Below are 8,576 nucleotides of genomic sequence, written 5' to 3'. Positions count from 1 at the left end.
GCCTGGTGAGGTGACTAAGCCAGAAGACATTGGTCTTTTGATGTCTAGAAGAATGGGTTAGTAAGTTTGTGTTGCTTTAAGCTTCTGAGCTTGTGGTGTTTTATTAAAACTGCCACAGGAAATGACCAGAAGGTTGCATCCTATCTCATTTCCACCAAGACTGTAGAGAGAGCTCATTCCCAAATGCAGCAGAGCGGCTGTGCTTGTTCTTAGGTTAGAGCAGGCATCCTTTATCTGTTTGGCTCCCTTTTAGACTCTGAGGCTGTCTATGAACCACTCTGAAGAAGAAACAGACTAGTATTTCAGAACACTCCTGGACCTCTGAGCTTTGTCCCTGGACCCACACAGTTATAGCTTTCTGTCTAGGACCTTGGTCCCCTTCCCTTGCCATCTTCCCCAGGAGAGGTCAAGGTTTCCTTCACAGTCTCTGCCTGGGAAGTCTCTGGCTGTCAGGGAGGAAGTACTTAGCACCTGTGGCACTGTGCTTATTTGGAAGCTGGAGAAAGGAAGACCCAAAGTATAAAGGCTCGGACCAGACTCCCAGTCTCATGACTTCCAGGACCCTGTGCTCCCTTGCCTGTACGTCCTGCTCTGCAAGAGAGGTTAAGAAAAGGGACACATTTGGGCCTGCGCTCAGCTGAGTTTTAGAAATGTTTCAAGTCACAGGTGAGTCCAGTTTTCTGAGTCCAGTTTTCAAAAAGTTAACTAATTGATACCACTTACATGGCTGGGAGGGGGAACTTGGTCTTCTCGCCTGTTTCCAGGAATAGCCTCAACTGACCCCCTGGCTTCCTGGGTCAATCAACCATGGTCTTCTCTGGCTGGTTTCTTCTACATCTAGGCTTTTTTGGTTCCTGAATGCATTGGAAAATAGCTTTAGACCGAGTGGAGACTAGGGATGAGTGAGAGCCTCCAAGATAGACTTTGACCTTCCTGGGAAGTTCAAGTAGAAACACAGGTTAGAAAGAAGGAAACAGAACAGCAAAACCTAGTTAAGGAGGAAGACACTTCAGCCAGTGATTGAGCACTGACCTGTTGTAAAGGGAAATTCCTGTGTGCTGTCATTTAAGCCTTAAACAACACAAGAGGTAGGTCTTCCCACCCTTACCAATCCTATTTTGTAGAAAAGGAAACTGAGGCTCACAGAGATTAAGGACTTGCTATTTTATAATGACCCATCTTGTAACCACATGGTTCCTTTTGCATGCCCTTCTTGGTTGAGGAGGGTCCCAGGAGAAGGGAAATTAGCACCAGCAAACCCCACCCTCAGCCCCGACTCTTCCTTTCTTATTTGACCCCATTCCTTCTGCTCCAGCTTCCCTCCACGCTGCTCTCCAGTACAACTGTAACACAGTCAGTATCTGCTGGCCCTCTCTGCTCTTCTCTTTCATGCCAGCTGCTATTTTAAGAAAAGTTAAATCCTTCATACCACTTACAGGGCATGATTTTTATTGGAGGTGGGATAGGATCAGGGGAAATGGATTCATTCAGCAGACAGGGATAGGGTATTTATGGTATATATGTCATCTGGTGTGCAAAGCATGGGTACCATGGTGGTGAGCAGGACAGAGGCAGTCCCTGTATTCATAGTATTCATTAGATGATCACAAATTTACTATGGATTATAATTTTGATGAAGAACACGAAGGTCAAGGGGAGGATGCTTTGAAAGGATCTCTCAGAGCGACTGGCACCCAGGCTTCCTGGAGGAAGAGGCGTTATGACACTTGAAAGATGACAGAAGGTCATTTCTGGTAGACAGTGACAGATGTAGGAGTTCATGGAGCAAGGAGGAGCCAAAGAACAGAGAAAGGCTAGTGGTGTGTCTGCTTAGCCTCTATGTTTTCAGTTTGAGTCCTTGTGTACAGAATGGGGATGACATTTGCTCTTCAGAGAGAGAATGTGTGGTGGCCGCTGATGGGGTGTGCCCAGGCTGTCTCCTATAGTCAGGCCTATCCTCATCACAGCCACCAAAGACCCAGATTCACTTTTTCCAGCTCACTTTCAGTCTTGACTCCTAGCAAGGAAGTGTTTTAGAAAAGCCACACCCAGGATTCCTTTGATTTCCACCCCCCATACTTTCCTGTCAGTCTGAAACTCCAGAAGGCAGAATTTCCTGGGTTTTATTCTGATTAATAACGGTGGAGTTTAGGGGCTGCATATTTCTTGCTTTGATAGCATCTCACAGCATATTTTCCCAGGGAACCCTGCCCTCTCCCTGTTTTGCTGAAAGCCTGGGCTAGCCAGACAGCAAAGCATTTACCACCCAGCAGGAACCGGCCAGAAGGGAGCTCGGGAGAAGTCAGAGTAAATCAAATCGGGCCCTGGCTGTGGGAGCTGGTAGCCCTTCTCCTGACACAGAGGAAGGAAATCTGTCCTGTCCTTTTCCCACCATGGGCTTTATCCTCTGTAGTGGGGCTGAGTGCAGAGCTACAGCCAGGCCCCTCCAAATGGAGGCAGGGTCCAGGACAAAGGTTTAACATACCACATCTCTACAGGTTCTCTATCCTCTCACAAACTGTTATAAAACTTTCTGGCTTCATGATTTGACAAAATATATCTTTATCATGCTAGTGTGTATGTAAAATCATGGTTTTTTTTTTAAATGACAAAGTTGGCAAAAAAATCCAAGATAATTATGTTTATACATTTCTAAGTATTTTGTTGTTGAGCCAGTGATATTTGGAGAGATTAAATAAATATGTAATGCATGTCTAAACATGCATTCATGCTTTACTTTTTCTTGTCTTCATTTTTAACATTATGTTCTTATAATCAAGATTTTTATATGAGATTTTCTGTTGTCAGTGATGCCAAATAAGACAGACTTTTTTGGGTCATTGTAATTCTTGGATGGCTTTTTTTGGTTCATTTCAGTTAGGAGAAACTTTATTCTGGTAAGGAATAGCACCTGGAAGGGCCAGCAAGATTTTTAAAACAATACTAGATTCAAAAATGAAGTGTGAATTATGTGTTCTGCTTTTGCCATGGGGTCACGTATGATTATCACAGAAAACACCACAAAATTTACTTTATAAACATTCCTTAGGTTATAATTTTCACTATCACTTAAAGCAATGTCTAGAGCAGAGAGTATTCTTGTTTTCATTTTCAGTTCTGGTTATCATCAGGAATTCTGCCTAGAAACACTATATGTCTCAATTTTTTTTTTCATAAGGACCAAAAAAAAAAAAAAAGTCTGAAAACAGATTAGTTTGGGATGATTTGAATGTGGCTTTTAGGCACATAAAATATTTTTTTGTTTCACTGTTTTAGTTTCTTATATTTCATTAGAAGGCTTTTCCCCCCACTTTTTTGGTAAGTTTCACGTGCATTTTCATTTAGGAAAAGGAGTTCCCTAAAATTTGTAAAACTCTCTTTTAATCCCTTTGAAGTCAATTACATAAATTTACATTCATTTATGTTTTTCATAATGCTAATAGTGATAGTTTATACTAAGTGATTAGTACAAATTCAAATTTTTACTTTCTATACAAAGTAAATGGACTACATTTCTTAAGTGGACAGTGCTGTTTCTCTTAACTGCTTTAATGCGTCTTTTATGTTGTCTAACTTGTATCAGCATTTTGTCAGCAACTTCACGAAGCATCTGAAAGTTAATAATGTAAAATCTGGTGTGTACCAAATGTTTCATCTTTGAGCAGATCCATAAAATATCCTTTTTTGTTCCAAAAGAAATGATATAATTAAAGGCACAATTGTAACCATGTCTCCTAGTAACAAATTCAAACTATGTGCTCTACTTGACACAAAAAAATATTCCTGGATTTCCAGCTACAAGTTAGTGAGGTATTATACGCCTGCCCTGAGGATCTTACACAGAAATGCCTGAAGGCGAAAGTTGTGAGGGTTTTGTTTTGTTTTTACTGGGGGTTGAACTCAGGGCCTCACACCTGTTATGCACTCACTCATCCACCTGAGCCACACCCCAGCCGTTTTTTGTGTTATTTTTCTACTAGGGTCTCACATTTTTGCTCTAGGCGGGGCTCCAATTATGATCCTCTTATCACATACTTGGGATTACAGGTGTGTGCCACCCCACTTGTAAAGCTTTGTTCTTAAAGTTCTTTATGATTGACCTGTGTTTTAGCTACATGCTCCATTGCTCAACCTATCCTACAATTCTGAGGTGTCTTCATCCCTGAGGTCACTGGCAGTCAATCCACCAGCTCTCATTGAACTCTGATGTAGTCACTTGTCCTTTTAATGATGTGCACAAGAGATTTTTTTTCTAAACTTCCCCATTGGGGCCTAAAAGATGCCAATCACAGAGGATTACAATTTGGGGTTACAATTTGCTCTCACCTGGCACTCAGTGTCAGATGTCAAAGATGCCCAGTGTTCTTTGATAAACTTATTTTGTACACTTGTGACGCTCACAGCCTGCGGAAGTGTGGCAGGAGCTCCTTGACTTAACCTAAGCTGTTAATGGTCAGGCTAGCTCCTGGGTGTCACTTGTTGTTGGTAGATCATTGTCCAATTTCTAGAGTGTCCTATGCTTCTCTTTCCATGTCCCTGTGTTCACATCCACATCTTTCAAGTTTCCACCCAGTAGAACCCCTTCTGTGAAGGTCTTCCTGACACTACCTACACCCTTGTCATTTTACCCCAGCTGAATGAGCCTTCTCCTATCTCCCAAAACACTTGATGTGGCCCTCCTTGGGCTCCCACAGGACGGAGGCACTCTGCAGCACACTAGTGCATGCTTAGTGGCTATGAGCTTGGATCTGGATCCAAACTTACAAGACTTGGAACCCCAGTTCCATCCCTTGCCAGCTGTGAGACCTGTGTGTCGATAGCCTCATCTGAAAAATGGGGGAAATAATACTACTCCCTCCTTGAAGGTGAAATGAAAAAGTAAGGCTCAGGGTGAGGAGAAAGGTCAGTACTTGCTAGTTCTCTTATAACTGGGGGTGTGGCTCAAGTGGTACAGTGCCAGCCTAGCAAGCACAAGGCCCTGAGTTCAAACCCCAGTCCTGCCAATGTTCTCTTTCATACTCTAATTCACTCTGTATTTTGTTCCCTATAACTTCATGAGTTCCCCTAGGTCTGTGATGATGGTAGACCCTTATTTTCCTTTCAGATTTGTATTTTTTGTAAGATACATATGAACAAAATTACAATTTTAAGTGTACAGTTTAGTGGCACAGGCAGATATTGGGCAACCATCACCATCCTCCATATCTAGACTTTTTTTCATCTTAGAAAACAGAAACTCTGTACTCATCAAATAACTTGATTCATCCTACTCCCCAGGGACTACCATTCTACCGTCCTCCTCCCTGAGTTTGGCTACATATGTACCTTGCATAAGTGGAATCATACAGTGTGTGTCTTGTGATTGGATTTTCACCCAGCATGACGCCCACACGGTTCATTCATGTTGTAGCATGTCAGAAATTCCTTCCCTTTTCAGGCCGAATATTAACCCAGTATACGTGTGCACTATTTTCTTCATCCATTCATTCATTCTTGGGTTGCTTTCACCTTTTAGCTATTGTGAAAAATGCTGCTATGAACATGGATGTATAAACACCTGTTCAAATCTGCTCTCAGTTCTTCTGAGGATGAACCCCAAAGTGGAGTTGCTGAATCACAGGTAATTATGTTTGATTTTGAGGAACTCCCATATTGCTTTCCACAGCAGCTGCATGTTGCCACCATGTGCAAAGTCCCAATTTCTCTACATCCTTGCCAACCTTTGTCATTCTGTTTGGTTTTTAATTTTGATTTTTGTTAGTGGACATCCAAATGGGTCAACTTGTAATGACTTGTATTTCCCAATTCCCTTTCAGGTCCTTACTGGCCATTTATATATCTGTGGAGAAATGTCTATTCAAGTTCCTTGCTCATTTCTTAATTATATTTTTTGGTGAGTTTTAGTTCTCTATATATCCTGAATATTAATCTCTCATCAGATACATGATTTGCAAATATTTTCTCGTATTTCATGCATAGCCTTTCCAATAACCTTTGGGGCATAAAACTTTTCCCTTTTTATAAGTGGAATTTTTTAAAATATATTTTTAGTGGACACATTTTAATTGTACATTCTTACATTCACGTATGTGACATTTCATACATGTACACAACCTATCATGATCAGAGTACTTATCGCCTCAGATTTTCTATGTGTGTGGGGACAGTCCAAATCCTTTCTAATAGCTGTTTTGAAGAATTCAATTAATCATTGTCTGCCATAGTGACTGTTCTGTTCTCTAGACACTAGAAGTTATTCCTCTGATCCAGCAGGATCCACTGACCATCCCCTCTCTATCCCTCCCTTACCACACCCTTCCCCGACTCTGATGACCACTATTCTGATCTTTTCTGAGATCAGTACTGTAGCTTCCACATACACAGGAGAATATGTGCTATTTGTCTTGCCCTGCCTGGCTTGTTTCACTCACTGCAATGTCCTCCAGTTCTAGCATGTTGCTGAAGATGACAGAATTTCATTCTTGATTATGACTGAGTACTATTCCACTGTGTATAGATATCACATTTTTTTATCCCTTCATCTGTTTCGATGACTTCAGCTATGTACCCAGTTAGTGAGAATGTGGATCATAGGGTAGTTCTATTTTTAATTTTTTCATACTGTTTCCCGTAACGGCTGTACCAATTTACATTCCCACCAACGGTGTGAGAGTTCTACTTTCTCGGCATCCTTGCCAGCATTTATTTTTTCTTCTTGGCTAGCAATTTTAACTGGAGTCAGGTTACCTCCTTGTGGTTTTGATTCGCATTTCCTTGATGACTAATGTGAACAATTTTTCATATGCTTTTTGGCCATTTGTATATCTTCTTTTGAGAAATGTCTATTTTGTAGGGGTTTTTTTTGTCATTTCTCCATAGTTTTATATGTCTTTTTGCTATTGAATTGCTTATATATTCTGGAAACAAATCCCTTGTCAGACTCATATTCTGCAAAAATTTTCTCCTACTGTTGGTTGTCTTTTCACTCTGTTAACTATTTTCTTTGTGAAGAAGCTTCTTAGCTTTTTATAATAATTGCCTTTGCTATTGAGGTCCAATCCAAAGAAATCCATGCCCAAATCAATGTCTTAGAGCATTTTTACTTACATTTTCCTGTAGTAGTTCCACAGTTTGGGGACTTATGCTTAAGTCTTTGATTTTGAGTTGAATTTTGTATATGGTGAGAGATAGAGGTATAGTCTTTTTTACAAAAATTTTATGCCATATATTGTACAAAATAATGGATTCTATAGTGACATTTCAAGCATGCATATAAAATGCTTTAATCATACATACCCTACTTACTACCCTTCCCTTCTACCCCAATCTTCTTCCTTTTCCTTAATAGTTCCCCTTCTACTTTCATGGGTTTTTTCTAAATATGAGATAAAATGATATTTGTCTTTAAGTCTGAATTATCTTATAACATGATGATCCATTTTGAGTTGAAGTTTGTGTATGGTGAGAGAAGAAGGTGTCCAGTTTTCCTAGAACCATTTATAGAAGAGACATTAGGTTCTCCAGTGTATGTTCTTACTACCTGTGTTGAAAATTGATTGACTATAAACACGTGGGTTTATAGGTTCTCCATTCTGTTCCAGTCTGTTTGTTTTTTATGCCGGTACCATGCTGTTTTGGTTGCTTTTTGTATGTTTTAAATACAGATAATTTATACACAATGGAATTTTATGCAGCCATGAAGAAGAACGAAATGTTATCATTCGCTGGTAAATGGATGGAATTGGAGAACATCATTCTGAGTGAGGTTAGCCTGGCCCAAAAGACCAAAAATCATATGTTCTCCCTCATATGTGGACATTAGATCAAGGGCAAACACAACAATGGGATTGGACTTTGAGCACATGATAAAAGTTTTAGCACACAAGGGAGGGGTGAGGATAGGTAAGACACCTAAAAAATTAGCTAGCATTTGTTGCCCTTAACGCAGAGAAACTAAAGCAGATACCTTAAAAGCAACTGAGGCCAATAGAAGAAGGGGACCAGGAACTAGAGAAAAGGTTAGATAAGAAGAATTAACCTAGAAGGTAACACCCACGCACAGGAAATTAATGTGAGTCAACTCCCTGTATAGCTATCCTTATCTGAACCAGCAAAAACCCTTGTTCCTTCCTATTATTGCTTATACTCTCTCTACAACAAAATTAGAGATAAGGGCAAAATAGTTTCTGCCAGGGAGCAAGGGGGTATGGGGGGAGAGGGAGGGGCAGGGGGGTAAGAGAGGTGGCAGGGGGAAAGGGGGAAAAATGACCCAAACATTGTATGCACATATGAATAAATAAAAATTTAAAAATAAATAAATAAATACAGATAATTATAATACCTCCAGCTTCCCAGTTTTTGCTCAGGGGTGCTTTCACTGGCTATTTGGGGTCTTTTAAGGACCTATATAAATTTGAGGAGTGTTTTTCCTACTTTTATGAAAAATGGTCTGTGATATTTTGACAGGAATTGGGTTGAATCTGTAGATCACTTGGGTAGTATGGACATTTAACAATATTAATTTTCTCAATCCATGAAAGTGGGATGTCTTTCCATTTTTTGCTGTCCTTTTCAAT

At 40.3% G+C, this 8,576-nt stretch overlaps 1 long non-coding RNA gene across 1 annotated transcript; it reads left to right on the top strand.

Annotated features, from left to right (window-relative positions):
* The first annotated feature begins 415 nt into the window (after positions 1-415).
* LOC141418215 (uncharacterized) lies at positions 416-5,877 on the top strand. The gene is made up of 3 exons (XR_012442893.1): positions 416-666; positions 5,516-5,620; positions 5,817-5,877. It is a non-coding gene; the product is annotated as an uncharacterized lncRNA (long non-coding RNA).
* Positions 5,878-8,576: the final 2,699 nt, after the last annotated feature.

The sequence above is a fragment of the Castor canadensis genome, chromosome 16, assembly GCF_047511655.1.
Source record: "Castor canadensis chromosome 16, mCasCan1.hap1v2, whole genome shotgun sequence".
In the NCBI taxonomy this organism is placed as follows: domain Eukaryota; kingdom Metazoa; phylum Chordata; class Mammalia; order Rodentia; family Castoridae; genus Castor; species Castor canadensis.
Note: the sequence above shows the minus strand (reverse complement) of the source record. Positions and strands in the feature narration are given on the sequence as shown.